This window comes from Rhagoletis zephyria, unplaced genomic scaffold, assembly GCF_001687245.7.
Source record: "Rhagoletis zephyria isolate East Lansing unplaced genomic scaffold, Rhagoletis_zephyria_1.1 Rzeph_scaffold_00519, whole genome shotgun sequence".
Taxonomy (NCBI): domain Eukaryota; kingdom Metazoa; phylum Arthropoda; class Insecta; order Diptera; family Tephritidae; genus Rhagoletis; species Rhagoletis zephyria.
The window spans coordinates 223,233-243,216 of NW_016157603.1; positions in this window are offsets into that span (position 1 = coordinate 223,233).

The following is a 19,984-nucleotide window of genomic DNA, read 5'->3' on the forward strand; positions in this document are numbered from 1 at the left end:
ACCTGCGTCCATATAGTAAAACCTCAAAATCGTTTTGCATTCTGTGGTTAAATTTCTCTGCTCTGGCCATTTTAAATTTGTAATATTTTGCCTAAGTGTCTTTAGAATAAATGAAAAAAGAGTAAAAAACTTCTCGGAGAGAAATATGTTGTTTCGAGACATACATATAGTAAAATTTTACGAGGAATAATTTTGTAGAATATTTTAACCAGTTATCTCCCTCACAAAAGGGTCGTTTTGGCCCTTTTTTTATAGAGTCCGAATAAAATGGCATTTTGAAGGTCGCTAGAGGGTTAAAATCTTATGGAAAATTATTTGCCATAAAGTTTCACTAGGGGTCCTCTCAGAAAAAATCTTTGTACAAAGAATATGTAAGTCCACTGAAAATTAAAAATCATATATCCCCTTGCAATATGCAAAACAAATTTAATGCGTTATTTTGTACAGGTATATTGTTCATACATGTTTGTAACTCTGGCTCCAATTGTTTACACAAGTAACCTAAGTGTAAATAATCTTTGGATAGAACGTAATAATTTTATTGAAAAAGTAAAATGGAAGCCGATAAGTCAGATATTAACAGCTTTTGCTGTGGTAAATATGTACCAAAAAGTACATCTGGCTCATTTCAGCAACTAGGTATCCACTGAGTCCGATGAGAACGGCGAGCGCTACCATCAAGTGGCTCTTCCATTTGAAATGAGGTAGTAAATACCTGTAACACAAAAATATTTTAATTTATTCTTATTAAAAAAACAATACAGATATAGAGGAAAAAAAGCACCGGATGCAATACTTACAAAAATTTGTTGGTGGAGTGTTTGAGGATCGTAATCATGAAGAATTTCAAGACGACGCAGTAGAGCCAGCATTGGAATCACATGTGGGCATCATGTGTGACTCATACTCTGATCACAGCGATGATTCCGATGGTGATTTTACACTTCCCGAACCATCAGGTCTGAAAAGAGCAAGAGTTATATATATAAACGAAATACAAAATAAAGCATAAAAAGTTGTGGCATATTTTTATTTTCTGTGGACTTACAGATTCTTTGTATAAATATTTTGAAATTTTATGGCAAATAATTTTCTAGAAGATTTTAACCCTCTAGCAACTTTCAATATGCCATTTTTTTCGAACTTTCTAAAAAAAGGCCAAAATGACCCTTTTGTTAGGGAGATAACAGGTTAAACAGTTCTAAAAAATTATTCCTCGTAAAATTTTACTATATGTCACGAAACAACATATTTCTCTCCGATATGTATTTTTAATCTTTTTTCATTTATTCTAAAGACACTTGGGCAAAATATTGGAAATTTAAAATGAAGCCCATGTGTGGCACTGAACTGTGTGCACTCAAAATGCTAGTCAACACGTACACAGATCACTCGCGAGTCAGACGCTATTTAGCTATTCGCAAACGAAAGATGTGGCTCGATAGAACTCTTCATGCCCTATTATTTTGTTCCTTTTTTACTTAAAGATCTCGCTTTAAAAAGCAAAATCAAACGTTGTCATTAAACGTAATGCTGACTACACACGGGGCAACCGTTGCAGCAACGTGTGGAGGTAACCTGTTTTTGTTGTTCAATACACACGAGGTTACCGTTGAGGCAACCATTGCGGCAGCCTCAGTAATGTGCGCTTTGTTATGACACCTTTTCAGCTCAAATATTTTCAATGAACTAAGCCAATAAATTCAATACATAAAGATACATTTAAAGGTAGTCATGTATATATTAGACTGCATCACCAAAAAAAGTTGCAGTTTTTCCGCCGGGATTACAAAATTTATTATGTTTTAAGACGTCCACCAAAATATTTCGGAAAACTATTAAGATTTAAGTGACTGGACCGATTTGAAAATACTTCCAAAAATGGAGTTTTTTGTGAATAAAAATAGTTTCTTAAAGAACTTTTTGCAAACAGTCCCCTCAGATGACAAAACAGATTAAGCTTAAAAAATCTGCATGAAAATGTTTAAAAATCTTTTCAACGGAATCGTAAGAATGAGATTTTTTATGCTGTTTTTTTTTACTTTTTTCAAAGATTGATTTACGAAAAACTTGAATAACAGGGCCAAAACTATTCTGATTTAGACTTATGGGATCTCAGTAGAAAGGTATTGTCACACTGTTTTTATTTCTGTCCAAAAAAAAGGCATTCGTGTCCCAATTTTTTTTTTCAAATACCAACACATTTTAATTCAACTTTGAATGGCGTTCGTTACCTTTCCCTTTCATCCTTTGAATGAGTTTATTAGCAAAGCAATAAAAAGGGTGAGAAAATACCTTTCCACCGACACCTCTTAAGTCTAAATCAGAAGAGTTTAGGCTCAGTTATTCAAGTTTTTCTTATACCAATCTTTGAAAACAGTTAAAAAACAGCATCAAAAATCTCATCATTACGATTCCGTTAAAAATTAAAAAAAAATTTTTTTATAAAATTTTTATGCAAATTTTTTAAGCTTAAACCGTTTTGTCATTTGAGGGGATTTAAAAAAAAAAAAAATTAAGAAACTATTTTTATTAATAAAAAAACCCCATTTTTGGAGGTATTTTGAAATTGGTCCAGCTCCCCTAAATCTTAATATTTTTTCGAAATATTTTGGTGGACGTCTTAAAGTGTAATAGATTTTATAATTCCAATGGAAAAATAGTACCAATTTGTTGTTGTATGGGGAGTGATGGAGTCTAATATACATATGCACATAGGTATTAATCTAAACTGAGTTTAAAGCCGAGAATACCAAAAACCGACTCTTTTGCGACATCATTATATAAAAGTAGTCAGTTGAAATTATGGATGTGCCGGATAGAGATTTTGTCGGATAACCGGATTCCGGATACCATGTCGTTGGCATTCAACTAACCACGAACCTGACGTGATGGAGGCTAACGGACCTCGGATTCGCATTCAGCGTGTCGAATAACATAGGGGTATATTGATTTGGTTTAATATCTATGCATACATTTTTTTTTTTTGTAAGCCTGCGTAATCAATAATTTTTGTACTTTTATAAAGTTTTATTTGCAACATAATGCCCATTATCGGCTGAATTTTTTTTTATCCGCTGTAGTGAATATATGGAAACGAAGAGTGAACCGGTTCAGAGAAAATGAAACTCATAATAAGGCTGAACTAGGGATGGGTAAATTCGATATTCGAGGCTTCGATATTCGAATTTTAATCGAATTATTCTTGAAGTAAGTGTCAAAAATTACCGTTTTAGGCGGTAGCTAATGGGTTAAAATGTTCTACGAAAATATTTCCCAAGAAATTTTAGTATATATGTCTAAACCTTTAATTTCCTCCGACATTTATTTTAACTATTTTTCGACTTTTTTGAAAACTACTTAGGCCGAGATATGAAAACTTTAGTAGGCCATAAAAAAAGATACGAGCTAACTTTTGCAAATCCATCGAGCGTTTTACTACTTAATGGGTATACATTCAGAAAATGTTAACAAAGTCCGGGGGGTTCGGCTGTCGCACAGTGTAATTTGAGTTTAACTTTTTAAACAGGTGGCCACTCTCTCAAAAAAATGTAAATTTTTGCATAGTATTTTAAGTGCAACACTTCTATAACTAAATTCGACTTTTCAAACAGGCGCCAACCCTCCTATATGTAATTAAAAAATAAAGTTTATTCAAAACCATTTCGATTGATACCCATATTGAAGTAATCTATTTAACTTATTAAATAATTTGATTTTGATTTTCTTACATATGGCACAAAACTAAAACCATGTTACACATCTACAGGGCCTTTCATTTGACACCTACCCCCTTTTTGAAAATAAAACGAACGATACAGATTTTATGACTTGGTGTTAAATATTTAACGCAAACATCTGCGGGCGCGATTATTTGAATTTGATTTTCTAACCTGTGGTAACCCATTTCATAGAACTAAAACTATGGTGCAGACACAAAAGAGAAGCCTTTCGCCATTCGACCCCTAACTTTTTTAAATTGAACGATACAGGTTTTATGACTTGGTGTTAAATATTTAACGCAAACATCTCCGAACTCTATTAAGAAGTTCCACTTCAAAAAAATTTTGCAAAATTCGAATTTAATCGAATTCGCACCACCGAATTTCGAATCGAATAATCGAATGGTTGGGCAATGTTCGAAATTCGGAAAAAATCGAATTTCAACCCCCCACTACCCATCCCTAGTCTGAACACTGAATACATTTGAGTTAAATTGTAGACACTTGCAATGGCAACTCTGAACTCGGGGATTTCCCAAACTACAAAAATCCCCAATAACCAAACGAAAATATAGAGTATAAATGAATAAGGTATATTTCACTATGGTACTGTGAGTACTAGCACAATCTAAATAATACACAAGACTACTTTTTTATTTATATAACGTTCATTTTAATGGTAAACATTATTTTTCATTTTTAGTAGATATTTTACAAGTTCTTCAAAGGATTTGATTTCTACCTACCCTTAATCTCAAAAGTATTGAATTATTAAAAGTCTTTAAAACACGTAAATTAAAGCATTTACGAAAAACTTGTTTAAAACAGGTTTTTTATTGAATGAAACGCGATGTTTTTGTCTTAAAAAACATGTTTTTTCCAACCCTGACTGGCAATGAAGTTTCTCTGCGTACCACCTTCCTCAGTGAACTCAGAGAGTTTTTCGTGTATCGGGTAGTATTTATGTTGAAAATGGAAGTAGGTTGTTGACCGATAATGTGAAAATGCTTATTTTTAACTTTAATTACTAATTAAAATTATTAAATTTGCTCAAAATATTTGAACTACATACCGGATACCCGGCACATCCCTAGTTGAAAGCAACGTAAAGAAGTCGACTCGTAGTCACCCTTAGTTCAAAAATAGTGGGCTTATAGTGCATTTATAGTTAGTTGAGTTTCCTACAGGGAAAGTTTAATTACATACATACTTATGTGCTTAATAAAATAAATCGCAAGTTTTCCTTGCTGTATTCGCCATTTCTGTTTCACTCGCATATGCTTGCATACATATGTATGTGCGTGTGTTTTTATGTATGTACTGTATATAGTCGTATGTATGCATCTACATATATACATATATGTATGCCTTAGTGACTGTAAATCCCAGCCCATGAATATAAAATAAGTTAAAATATTTTTTACATCAAACAAATCGCCGTACTATGGGGCCAAACGCCTAAAAGGTGTCTTTGCAATTTGGTTTGTATGGGTTTTTTGACACGTTGAGTTTGAATTTCGAATCAAAATTTGCAAAATAACATAGTATGTATGTATTTGTAATTTAAATATGTATAGCAATTTTTTTTTTCGGTCATACTTACAGTTTTAATTTCCATTCTAGCTTTTTTTAGGAAGGCACACTGTCATGGGCGTAGCCAGGTAGGGGCTGGGGGTGGGGGCATAAAATGGGTTATATCTTTTTATCAGGTTTTCAGAAAATAATATTCAATATATTAAAATAAAGGGAAGTATTCCGCTATAGATAGATGCTAGCGAAAGTTTCATATTTCGCTTGGATAAATAAATAACAGACAATTTCTTTGATAATGATAAAATTTTTCTGAACACCCGTTCTAGAGACTTGAGTAGTCAACTTGTTCCACTAAACTATCTTTAGTTTATGTTTTTTCATAGCTCGTTCTGTGAATAAATACCGTGTATTTTTCGATTTGACGTACATAGGACATATTCGTAAATTGATGAGTTCCAGAACTTTATTCATATCTTTGGCTTCAAACCGATTTAAAGTTACCTGTGAATAATTAATTTTCATTAAAACCAACACAAACTTTACTGAAGGTCTAAAATAAATGATCAATGGCTTAACACTTTGTGCAAGCGCTCCTTGCAGCATATTTCTGGGGTCATATGACCCATTGTGAAGTCTGAACCAGTTTTAGTGAGACTGCTTCGATTCTCTCGTCATTTAATATCCCTTTGACAACTGTGTCAACTTCTATAAATTTAGTTTTAAGAGGATATCACCCTGATTCTTTTTAGCTTAAGCTTTTTAACGTGGGACTTGACCGAAATCAAGTTTTAAACATGTTTTTTTAGTCATTATTAAAAAATATCACATTTGGTGTGAACATTGGGGTAAAGTAAACGGGTGCGGTTTTTGTTATAAAATTTATTTAATCTAACAGAATTATAGAAGTCTTGCCATAGCTTCCATTCGCTGAACCGTGGATAATCGTTTTCCAATTCTATCGCGCGATCTTCTTCAGATAATCCAATTTTTTTTTTATAATTTAGGTAAAGAGCCTTATCCTTTAGCTGGGGCGAAATGATTGTTTTTGATGATTAGCTTACTATGTTAGTTTAAGCAGAAGGAATCCATTGATTGACATTATTTTTTGAGCAACCACTTTCAACGCGAATAAAACTGTCAAATTAAAAGCCAGTGCTATGAAATTTAAACCTCAAACAATTGCTGTACAGGAGTTGCTGGAACGCGTACCGATTTTGAGTGAACAATGCTTTACTTTGTCTTTAGGTTTGTGTCTTCTAAGCGTACATCGAAAGTTTTGTATCACAGAACCAATCTGAGATTATTGATAAAACTATAGACCGGTTGGGTGAACAGCCAAGACGTTTACTTCTTAAGTAATCATCAGATGTATATTCCTATAATAAAAATAGCATATTAGAGGCTGCTAATATATCTATTTTAAATTATAGTTAAATCATAAGTTAAACTTTACTACAGAAATATTACACAGAAATTCCTGTAATTAAGTTTAACGATTTAACTATACTTTAAAATAGCTCTAAATAACGGCTTTTAATGAATTATTTGATTAATACACGGTGTGACAAAAAAATCAAGTCATATATTTAGCATAAAAAATCTGCATACTCAAAATGTAAAAATTTAAGAGAAGATATTTCGCTGCAAAGCAATGATTATAAATTGTTAGTTTACCTTACAAAATTGCGGAGGAATAATACAGAGTATACGGAAAAAAGTTAATTTTTTTTTAATTTTTTATTTTGAATAACGTCTGGTCCGACTATTTGGTTTACTGAATTTAAAAAATACATCGGGTTTTGGTTGAGATATTCGTTTTTGGCCACTATGTTTTGTACATTTCATAGTACTGCAAAGCTTTTGACTGCCATTCACCTGGGAGTGGCCAGAAGTGATTCGTGTGTTTACGGTTCAAATCGCAGCTCACAACAACGTCCAGATATTTATATCCACGTATCCTCTGGGTAGCGACCGAACGCTAGTTTGGGGGCGAGCTAAAGTGGAGGGCGTAACACCCCGCGTGCGCTGGGTTTGGGTCCCTCCACGTTAAAACCCTGCCCAATGAAAAAAAAAACACATGCCTCGGATTATACCCCCTTCTTTTTATGACGATCACGGCAAACGTAAGAAGGACTATGATTTTAGGGTATGCACCTAGAATATCCGAACCCTTAATCGGGATGGCGCCTCTGCCCGGCTGGTTGATGTCCTAGGGAAAATAAAGGCTTACGTCACCGCCATCCATGAAATGCGATGGACGGGCGAGGAAGGTAAGCGCCCCCAACAATGCAAGGAAAGTTCAACGTCGAAAAGCTGCAATCAAAACAGATGGCCAATGGATTCGCCGTTCGACCCTCACACCCGCTGTGAGAGAGCACTCTTCAACAAACCGACTTGCGCGAGCAGTGGAACCCCATTTCCCGCTCATTACTGGTACGCTGAGGAGTGTGAGAAAAATGCTTGAAATGCTGGCGAAAGAAAAAACACCCGAAATTTTTAGTAGAGCGCTGAGCGACTTACGGAAGGTTTCAAGACTCCTGTATGAACAACCATGGCGACCTAGTGATCGACGACGAATCGAGTCCCCAGTCGATGACGATGGAGTCGATATCCCTGACTATGACGAAAAGTAACAAAGCTGCTTGAGCTGACGGCCTGTCAGCTGAGCTATTCAATTATGATGGCAAGGAGGTAATAAGGTGCATGCCCGACGACTGGAATTCAAGTGCGCTCTGTCCAATCCACAAGAAAGGCGACACCGCCATTCGTGCCAACTACTGCGGGATCAGCCTTCTAAGCATAGGCTGCAAGGTCTTATCGAATGTATTGTGTTAAGACTGAATACCACCGTCAATGAAGTGATTGGGCCTTATCAGCGTGGCTTTAGACCTGGCAAATCCACCATAGACCAGGTATTACCAATAAGCCAAATCTTGGAAAACACTCGCTAGAAAAGTATCGGCACTCACCACCTATTTGTCGACTTTAAAGCCGCTTTCGACAGCACTAAAAGGAGTTGCCTATACGCCGCTATGTCCGAATTTGGCATCCCCGCCAAACTGATACGGCTGTGAAAAATGACGTTGAGCAATACCACCAGCTCCGTCAGAATTGGGAAAGACCTCTCCGAGCCGTTTGCCACCAAACGGGGTTTCAGACAGGACGACTCCCTTTAATCTGATATTGGAGAAGATAATCAGCCCTATTCTGCATTTCGATTANCAAGCTTTCAGGAACAATTTACTACAAGAGCGTGCAATTGTTGGCGTACGCCAATGACATCGACATCATCGGTAACAAGAACCGCGAAGTCTGTTCTGCAACGCGAATGGTTGTGGTGGTAAACGAGGACAAGACGAAGTATCTCCTGTCATCAAACAAACAATCAACACATTTGCGTCTTGCCACCCACGTCACTTTTGACAGTTATAATTTCGAGAAAGTAGAGAATCTCGTTTACTTGGGAACCAGCATTAAAACCGATAATAATGTCAGCATGGAAATCCAACGCTGAATCGCTCTTGCCAACAAGCGGAAGATTTACGGGCCTTTACGCGTTGGCGACGGCGAGTACCGCAGACGATGGAACGATGAGCTGTATGAGCTTTACAACAACATGGACATAGTGCAGCGAATTAAAATACAGCGGCTCAACTGGCTTGACCATGTCGTTCGAATGGGCACCGACGCTCCAGCTCTGAAAGTATTCTGGCTTCACTTGGCATTTCCAATTGGCGTCAAATAAAACCTTATCGCACATCTACAGGGCAAGGTCTTTATTTTTCAGGCTATACAATTTATTTTTGAGTAAACTTCTACATTCTCAATTTGAGTTCGAAGCGAATTTGGTTTAAATTCCCTCGGAAGTGAATTGCAAAACCTACCTGAAAGCCTTTTCAAACCCATTTCGGTTGATATCCATCCTTTAAGAATTCATTTAACTTATTAAATAATTTGAATGCAGCTTATAAACTACGAGGCAACCCTCCGAAATATATTTCAGAAATAAATCCTTTTCACTTTTTAAATAATTTGAATCTTCAAACTCCCAAAAAATATTTCTAGTGTTCAAACAAAGATTTCTTAACTCAAATTTTAATACATATTTGAATTAGGTAATTTCCCTAATTTAAGTTGAGTAGGATTTTTTAAACAGGTGGCAACCCTCCTACTTATATATTTCAGAAATAAAGCCTTTTCAAAATCTTTTAAATGATACCCATCTTTTAATAATTCATCCAACTTCTTAAATAATTTGAATGTCGGGGCTGTTGCGAATATTCGCATTCGCATTCGCAACCGCGGAGCTTCCGAATTAATTTTATCACTCGCATTCGCTTTCGCATTCGCTTTCGCATTCGCAATAATCAATGCGGATCTTTTGCGAATGCAAATATTGAAGGAATCGAAAATAACAGTTATTTTTTTACGAGTTAAACTTGGAGAAATATTTTTTATTCCGAAATAAAAGTCCTTTCTGGATGATAAACAAACCGCTTATCCAAATTAAACAAGTTTGGTATCAAATACAAGAGGACGTAAATATCTTTAAAACTGAAATGTCTAAACGAAAGCCACTTATTCAAATATATTTCAATAACAAATGTCAGGTATATGAATTTCTTTAGTATTAAATTATAAAAAAAAAAAAATAAATAGAGGTGGTAACTTCGTTCGTTATTTCTGTTTAAAAGCTATTTCAGTCCTTTTTCATAAGATATCAGATTGGTTTAATTTGGATAAGCGCTTTGTTTATTATCAGGAAATTTCTTTTATTTTGGAATAAAAAATATTTGGTTAAGTTTAACTCGTAAAAAAATAACTGTTCTCGGTCCCTGGAATATTGTGAAAGTGCACTGATAAAACATATATCTGGCCAGAAACAGAAGAAAAGATTAAAAATGAATTACAAAAACTAAAATCGAAAAACGGTGGTGACGTTACAGGTTCTCGAAATTCAGAAACAACCAAAAGAATGAGAATGATGAATTTGGAAAACAACGGTATTTAATCAACGATCTTGCCATTATGCTAGATTATGAAGATGAAAGTCAGGAAAATACATCCGATATTTGCAGCCTCGATGCAATTCTCAAAAAGGAATTATTGCAACGAAAAAAATTAATATAACTTAAAGTTCTCTCAACTCAAGCGAGTAGTTATTTAGTGGCGCAGGTTTGATTTACGACCCTTTAAGAAACAGGCCGTAATCCGAAAAAGCAACAACATTACGTTTTAGTAAAAAGTTATTTATAATGTTCCAATTTTTAAATTCAAGTACGAAAAAAGCATTATTAAAAATTGCTATCCTTTCCATTTTTTATTTTTCTAAATCACCTTATTCACTCACCTAAATTATTTCTTAAAAATACTCGACATCCGCATTCGCATCCGCGGATGTCTAAAATTCCACATTCGCAACATCCGTAATTCGTACCTCGTCATAGTCAGGCGGTGGAACGTCGACTCCGTCATCATCGACTGCGTGCTCGGGTTCTTCTTCTCCACAACTTTCCGTGCTGCGACCATTCAGTAGGGCGGAGAAGTGTTCCCTCCATAATTTAAGTACGCTCTGAACTTCGGTTGTTTTCACAGGAGTACGCTCTGGTCTTGGAACCGTAAGTCGCCGAACCCTCTGGTAGAATTTTCGGGTGTTCTTTCTATCGGCCAGCATCTCAAGCTCTTCGCACTCACGTATATCCGCCTCCCTCTTCTTATTGCACGTCTCGCTTTCCTCTCTTAACTGGTAAATATTTCATTTAAATTACGAAATGGGTAAGGTACTTTTATCATACAGGTGTTATGTATGTGCGTATTCCCAAATCATTCTGAAAATATTTCCTTTATTTTACGTTGGTTAATACGGTCACCGTCATCGGCGTAGCCAGAATGAAATTTAGGGGGGGCTCGACCCTATTAAGCTGGTATTTCCGGGTACTATTTTATATATATATAAGGAAAATTTGAAAGTTAGGGGGGGCGGGGGGGGGCTCGAGCACCCCTGCCCCTACCTGGCTACGCCCATGGTCACCGTACTTAACGAACTGTATTATTCCACATATATGTAAATACTCTAATTGTTAACAATTTTCATTCACTAATCGTACAATAAAAATAAACTTGTATCTTTAGTTTTATTTAAATTACAAAAAAAAAGTCTCACTGTACACATAAATTTTGTAGGTATACATATTGAGATTTCATTTCAGTATAAAAATATTGAGCAGCCCTGATTTAAACAATAGTCTTCGAGTGTCTTCTGCAAATTGATAAATTGTTTTAGTGATGATTTCAACAAAAGTAAGCTGAAAAGGACGCTCACAGTTGATAAAATTATCGAGGAACAACCAGCAGTTTATCAAAACTACCGAAATTGATGTGAAGACACCCAAACCTTTAATTTATTGCATATATTTTGTAAATTGGAAATTGATTATGAATTCATATCCAAGTAGAAATCTGTTGTATGAATTCATAAAGAATGCTTGCTGGGCACGGGCCGGGCTTTCGGCAGGGCTCCTGCGTAAGCCCGCGGGTACGGGCCGGAATATTTGCTGTCAGCACGAACTCGTGCGTGCATAGGCGTTCAGGAAAATTTCATAAAAGCACGAATAAGCACGAAACCCCCCATAGCTATTTAATACTACATACAAACAAAACATATACAAAAAAAAAAAAAAAAAAAAAAGTACATATTAAAACTCTTTTGATAAGAGAAAAGCAAAAAAGAAATATTTGGAAACCGATAGAAAAAATTGGCTACATAGTAGCTTTGTTCACATATCTGTACATAAAATACCTTCCACTTTTTCTGCTTCCCAGAAAATTTATTATACAAATCTTTGATGTAAAAAATTGATTCGCTTAAGTAAATATACATACATAAACACAAAATTAAAAATGTGTACATATGTATACGTACAATAAAAGTTGGCTCATTATTTCCAGGCAGGGACGTGTCCCGTCGTGCCGGGCCCCACTAAAATTCTTAACGTGCGGGCTCGTGCGTGTTTGTGAAAGTTGATTTTGCACTCGTGCCGGGCCGGGCTTGAAAATTTAGGCCCGTGCCCATCTCTAGTGTGGACAATTCATACGTAGTCATGAATTTCCACAAATGAATTCAAATTCTAGCGAACGGCAAGCGAAAGTACGTTGTTGTTGGTTTAAGTAGGTACATTTCTTGATAAATTTGAAGTGGAATTTTTGTAATATTTTCAGTCTTGTACAAAAATTTTAGTGAACGGACGTGCTTTGTGATACTATTTTCAGCAATAAACGGGCTTTTACAAGATATGCATTTGCATATGTAAATGCTAGTTTTTTGCATTTCCCCGCATATTAAAATGTGTCAGAAAAGTAGCATTTATGTACATATGGGGATACATATCTTGTAAGAGTGCTTTAATACTGTTCCATTATTGCATTTTTGTATGTTTGAAGCATTAATACAGCCATATGCATACAGCAGTAGTACAAGTGTATGATTAGAGTACGCATACGCTCTGAGAAACCACGCGTTTTAAATGGAAATGAAGGTTCATTTATACTGGCATGTATACACAGCAGCTAGCTCATGCCACCAACAGCGATGTCGTATGCATAACATTTCTACTGGGTATGTATGTATGTACTCAAATACGCACATGCATACTTATGAATGCAATAAGAAGGAGCACCTCTTAACTGCTGCCAATCTACTGTTAAAACGCCATACAAAAAGCGGTAATAGCTGAGAAATATTACAGAAACAACTGTATGGCAAATACCGTTCCCTTTTTCCCCGCAAGCAACCCTTACAGCATTTCATGACGGGAGTATTTTACAGATTTGGACTTGCGCATAATACTGTAGGAATAGCACAGCAATAAGTATGACTCGAGTGTGCTCTTTTTGGGATCAGTCGTGAATGATGCTGTAAACCAGTTCTCTTTTTGGGCGGAGTTACTTTTTATCACAACTCCACTGAGCAATCGGAAACTGAAGTAATTAAGATGCCAAATCAAATTGGCCAATTTCAAGAATGGTATTGGATAAGTTAGTATCTACATTTATGTAGCGTATAATATGTGTATGTATGTACATATGTATGCACATATGTAAGGACGTACGTATGTATGTATGTATATTCGTAGCAGAGCCAGGGTATGAATCTATACAAAAGTATGTATGTTTTTACATGAAAATATGTAGGCATGTATACACACCGTATATGGTTGCAAGTTCGAGCGAAACTTACCGTGGTGAATTCTTAAAAATTATAGGAAAAAATCAAAAATAAATTACATCTTAAAAAAACTCGTTCACTTTATAAAATTGCTTACCTACTTAATTAAAAAAATTACAAGTAACACACGCATATGTATATGTACATATGTATGCTATAGCTCGACATTTATCACGCTACATAATCCTTATATGGAAGTAATGGAAAACAGAGGGCATCAAATTAACAAAATGGTGAACCGTAACCCGCAAAAATTGCGAAGCTTTCTATGTTCTATAGAAAGATTCAGAATTATATTCCGGAGAAAGTTTGACAGACATTCGTGTGATGTTACAGAACTTAAAGGCCATATTTTCTATACCCATACATGCATAAGCATGTCCAATGTACCACTTTGGGACGTTTTCAAATATGTATAATGTTCATATTAGAGGCAATGGATGTTGGCATCAAATACAACATTCATATCAGTGAAGTTTCGAGAGTTTACCACGAAATTAAAAAAAAAAAAAAAAATGGCAGCAATTTTCTAATTTTTGAAATTTTACGATTTTTTCAATTTTAAAAGTTTAAGTTACATACTTCAAAATGTTAAAATTAAACAGTGAAAATGTTCTTTTTGCCAAAACGAAAGAGTCTAGTGTAATAAAACTAGTGTCTAGCCGAAGAAAAAATTACATTGACTATGATTTGCATTTGTGCACTCGAAATTCATTCTAAAATTGTTATATTAATGGGCGATTCCAGCGAAAAGTCTAATGCGTAAAAAAAAATTAAAAGTCCTATATCTTACCCATTTACAGGCCGATTTGGCAGATTTTTATAATATATACTGGTTATATAAGCAGAAACATTTTTGCCATTTTTGGCGCCAGGGTCGAGATATTTTTAAAAACCATACTTATACCAGTGTTGCCAGGTCTTCGGCATGAGAAAACGTCCCTCTTGGTCTGAAAAAACGTCATTTCCTACCCAAACACGTATTTTTTGAAATGTATGCACACAGAATTGTTCTTTTTAAACTTTTATTGTATACAAAGGTTCATAAGTATATATGTAAGGTATATTAAAATGTCATTTCGACAGAGCACACTTAAAATTCATTGTAAACTGGTTTGAGATTGTTAATATAAAAATCATTTATACCTACACTTGTGATCAGCTGATTAAGTAATCAATATTTTGATAGATTGTGGCTGTTTTTCTTTGTTTATTTAATGTTTATTATTTTTCCATAAAAATAAACTTGGCTCATTATATATCAAACCAAATATAAATCAACCCGAGCCCGCAGTCGATGATGACGGAGTCGACGTTCCACCGTCTGACTATGACGAGGTACGTATAGCAATAACGCGACTGAAAAACAACAAAGCCGCTGGAGCTGACAGCCTGCCAGCTGAGCTATTCAAGTACGGCGGCGAGGAGTTGATAAGGTGCATGCATCAACTCTTGTGCAGAATATGGTCAGATGAACGCATGCCCGACGACTGGAATTTAAGTGTGCTCTGCCCAATCCACAAAAAGGCGACCCCGCCATCCGCGCCAACTACCGCGGGATCAGCTTTCTAATCATAGATTATAAGGTCTTATCGAGTGTATTGCGCGAAAGACTGAAGCCCACCGTCAACGAACTGATTGGACCTTATCAGTGTGGCTTTAGACATGGCAAATCCACCATAGACCAGGTATTCACAATACGCCAAATCTTGGAAAAGACCCGCGAGAAAAGGATCGACACTCACCACCTATTTGTCGACTTTAAAGCCGCTTTTGACAGCACTAAAAGGAGTTGCCTATACGCCGCTATGTCTGAATTTGGCATCCCCTCAAAACTCATACGGCTGNAAAAGAAGAAGAAGAAGAAATATAAATCAACATTTCAAACTTTGTGCAAAAATTATAAAAAATCTGCAAAGTTTCAGCTAGATTTTCAACCTTTTATTCGGATTTTTAAGAATTTTTTTGAGTATGCAGTTTGATAGCCCATTATTTTTCAGAGTAATGATGTGCAAGTTTTAAGTTGCTAAAGAATCGCGTGGATTTTTAATATTTTTTTTCTCTCTTGTATACATTTGGTTAGGTGATCGGTTGTCGAAAATGCTAAATAACGTTCTGCTAAGAAGGAACATAGCAATATTTCAGCCTTTTTTGCGTTCATTACATTTTTTTTTTACATGACAATGAAGTCTTAGATAAGTCGCCTACTTTTTCTGACTTTTAATGCTGCTACAGCTTTTTTGGTGCTTTTGCGAGCGTGTGTGTTGCAATAGATCAGCTCTTCTTGATTTGGCTTTTAATGTGCAATTGCAAACATTGCAATAAGCCTCGTAACCTCAAGTGTTTACAAAACCAGCCTTTGAACGCGGGATCCTTAGTCCAAGAATCAAAACAAAATGCGCGTACGCTTGGTTTGCATCGTATTTAAGTCATTTGTGTCCAAAGGATAAATATCTTTTGAAGAAGCTGCTGCAAAAAACAAAGCTTGTTAAGATTTATTAAGAAAATAATTCAAAATCAGTTCTACTTACAAGATTTAGTAACAGAGAAAAATTACTGGGAAGTTAAAAAACATAATTTTTTGCACAAAAAACGTCCGAACGTCAGCAAGATACAAAAAATGTCCAAATGACGTTAAAAACTCCAACCTGGCAACGCTGACTTATACTTTGATTTGTTTCACATTTGGCATGTTTAGTTGAAACGTAATAAGTAACAGATTTGTAAAAAATGGAACCGCTGGTGGCACTTAAAATTCTGTCAAGAACAATATTAAGAAACATTTGACAAGGGAAATTTTAGTAACGTAACGCCAGGTAATGTCACGTCAGATAATCCAGCTGAATAAACATAAAACAGAAAAGATTTTTACATTTAAAAACTTGGAAAATTCCCCTTAAACATTTCCAATATTACTACAAAAGCTTTTATACTAATGGTCTTGCCCAATTCGTAGAGTTTTGTAATTTTGCAATCGAAGTCAAAATCCACTTCTGTTTTTTGTAATGTCACACCAGCGTGTAAGTCTACTAATACCTTGAAATCTCTACTGCCAACAGTTGAAATTTTTTTACTGAAATTTCGACTTTTTCAATTATTATTTTTTTAACATTTTGTCATACGCGTGTCATAGCGTCAAGTTACGCCATATGAAGAAAGTAATATACATATGTACATAAGGAAGTCTGATGACTGCGTATAGTGCTACGGGGCGTATACGTTACATACGCAACTATGGGAATATGAGCATGAGTGGTTATTATACCCGAGCGCACTTGTGCACAAGGGTATATTAATTTTGTTCACATAACGGTTGTTTGTAATAGCTAAAACGAATCGAGGTAGATATAGACAAATGTATACATACATAAATGCTTTGAATGAAAAGAGAAATCGATTAAGCCATGTCTGTCTGTCCGTCCGTCTGTCCGTCCGTCCGTGTACACGATAACTCCAGCAAAAATTGAGATACTCAACGAAATTTGGTATGTAGGTTTCCATTAATCCAAGGTAGGTTGGTATTGAAAATGGGCGAAATCGGACTTTAACCACGCCCACTTCCCATATAACGGTAATTTCCAGAAATACGAAAACTGCGATATTTTAGTAACTACTGNCAATAATTTTCAGACGAAAAATAAGAATATTATAAATTTGTGGAAAATGGGCGTAGCCACGCCCACTTATGGTTACATGTATATAATTTCTTCCAAACTTGGCACAGTTTTTGGCCTTGGTACAGCATACTAAATGGCCGAAAATTTAAAAAATCGGACAATAACCTCGCCTACTTCCCATATAACGGTAGTTTTCAGAAATACGAAAACTGCAATATTTTAGTAACTACTGAAGATTATTCATTCAAAATTAATATTTACAATAATTTTCAGACGAAAAATAAGAATATTATAAATTTTGGAAAATGGGCATGGTCACGCCCACTTATGATTACATGCGTATATCTTGGTAACCGCTCCACCAATTCCTCCCACACAGATGTTGGCCTTGGCACAACATGCCAAATGGCGGAAAATTTTTAAAATTGGACAATACCCACACCCACATCCCATATAACGGTAATTTAGAGAAATACAAAATCTTCGATAAATAAGTAAATATTAAAGCTAATTTATTCAAAATTGATGCTTGAAACAATTCTTTACCAAGAAATACGTTTATGGTAAAATTTTCGAAAATAGGCGTGGCACCGCTGCTTTTCATATACATATTTCATAGAAATGCTTGAAACTGAAATGCTGAAAACTGAGGTTTCGGAAAGGTGGAAAAGCATATATTTAATACTTGCGCGGGGTATTTAATGTTCGGCTCCGCCCGAACTTAGACTTTCTTAATTGTTTTTACTTTTTTTTTTTAATTTTCATTTAAATGCAATTTCGCGATGTGTTTTTGATCTTTATACAAAACTGAAGTTAATGCATTTTCTATGGTAGGTGAACCACCATTTTCGACCAAAACACGTTTTTGTCGAAAAATGTAACAACTCGCCAGATTTGCTCATATACCTATAAGGATCAGTAATTAAATCAATTGATATGCGATGCATTTTGTCATTGGCGTTGGAATAGTGCGGTAGAGCTATACACTTTGCTTATGTATACATACTGACCTATGATGGTATGCAGGCCCGACTGCAAGAGCGGGTTTCGGTGGTTTAAACCTCCCATTCGAGGGAAATATGCACACAAATTTGCTATAATTTAGTTTACGATAATAATGTTAAAAAATATTTTAAAATCTCTTTTAAGCTTGTTTATTGAGGTGGCTTAATGGTGACAACATTGGTTTTCCTTGCAATTAGGGGAACGAAAGATATAGTGGATTCAGGGGCTATTGGGGACCACCTATTTAAAAAAACGAGAGTCAATTAAAATAGCAATTCAAGCAAAAATTAACTCTGTGAAGGGAAACCAGTAAATGTGTAAAAAAAAATTGCAGTCAAATATTGTGTTTGAAAAGATATTTTAGAATGCATTGGATTTTGACCCCTCACGATGAAAGGATTGCGTGTACTTTAGAATTTAGGTCTTCAACTAATGTGAAAGGTACACATGCACATTAATCAATTTTGGGGTAAAATGATTTTTTTTTAGAATTTGAATACTTATTATTTATTTTTTGAAATTCACAAAATTTACACTAGCGAGTAAATATTGTGGCTTATTTGTATTTTCGAGGTTTCTGCTATTGGTGCTAATAATTTTGTAATTTGTTATTATTTTTATAATTTTCTGGAATCATGATATGGAATGTCAGATTGTGAAAACCCATTCACGAGTCGAATATATTCTTAATTGATTAGTTTTCGGCATGAATGCCTTTTTTAACAAAGGCAATAAGTTTGAATGTAATTGAAATACATATGTAAGTTACTGATGTAATGTCAATGTAAAGTTTGTGTAGCAAAATAACCAATGTTAATGACGCTGCATTTTGAAACGTTCCAAAATTTGATTCAACATGTTCCATGAATTTTAGATTACCCATTAAAACAGAAAAAATTCGGCTTTCCGTATTTTCTACGGAAATGTTTCCTTATGTGGTCCAGAATACCCTTCGCCTCTCTATTTACTCATGGTTTGGCAAAATAATTCAATGAATACAGAATGCAAGTGCAGGCATGGGCAGAGAACGAGAACACAATGGGCTAGATTTTCTCAATATTCATCACAATCTGGATGTTAGTTGACACGGTATTAGAAGAATTTTTACCTATACCTCGGTTAATCATACTGCGGCGCAAGAAAATTGATCTGGATAACAAGGGGATCAAGGTGCCGTTTTAGGCTTTTCCTACCAAAATTGATAGGTTTTTTTCTCGTTGGTAGGATGGTAGGTTTGTAGTAGTGTGCCACTTGTCAGCACTGTGAGTAGGCTGGCCAAATTGGGACAATATCAGTTTCAAACTCATTCTGTTTCTTGGATGGGTCCATCTGTTGCCAAATACCATAGAAAAATCGTTGCTTACTGGCATAGGCAATTACTCTCGGCGATTCTCTGAACTCCGTATACGCTATAAAAAGGCAGGTTTATATATCAGATATTCAGTGGCGGATTTATCATACAGGCAACATAGGCTGAAGCCTAGGGCGGCAGAATTAAGGGGCGGCAAAATTTAAGACAGCTAAATTAAAAGAAAAAAATTTATTTGGATTCAGCTGCACTTGAAATTGTGGCTGTGTCTGTAAAATATTATTAATGATTCATCTCATTCAATACAATTCAAAATTAGAATTACGCTGCGAATTTTTCCTTAGTATAGCAGTCGTTGAAATTTCCATTTAACTTTCATTCACGCGGCTTAGAAACCTGANATCTAAAAGGTTACCACACTTGACAACACTGCCGAAAAACGAGCGTGCATTTTCGAGAAAATTCTTGATTCCAAGCCAACCAGTTTTTCAAGGCATACTGCACCGAAAAGAAGATTTTAAATTCTTCTCCTCTGGAACTGTTGAAAATGCTGAGACAGGATAATCTGCAGATC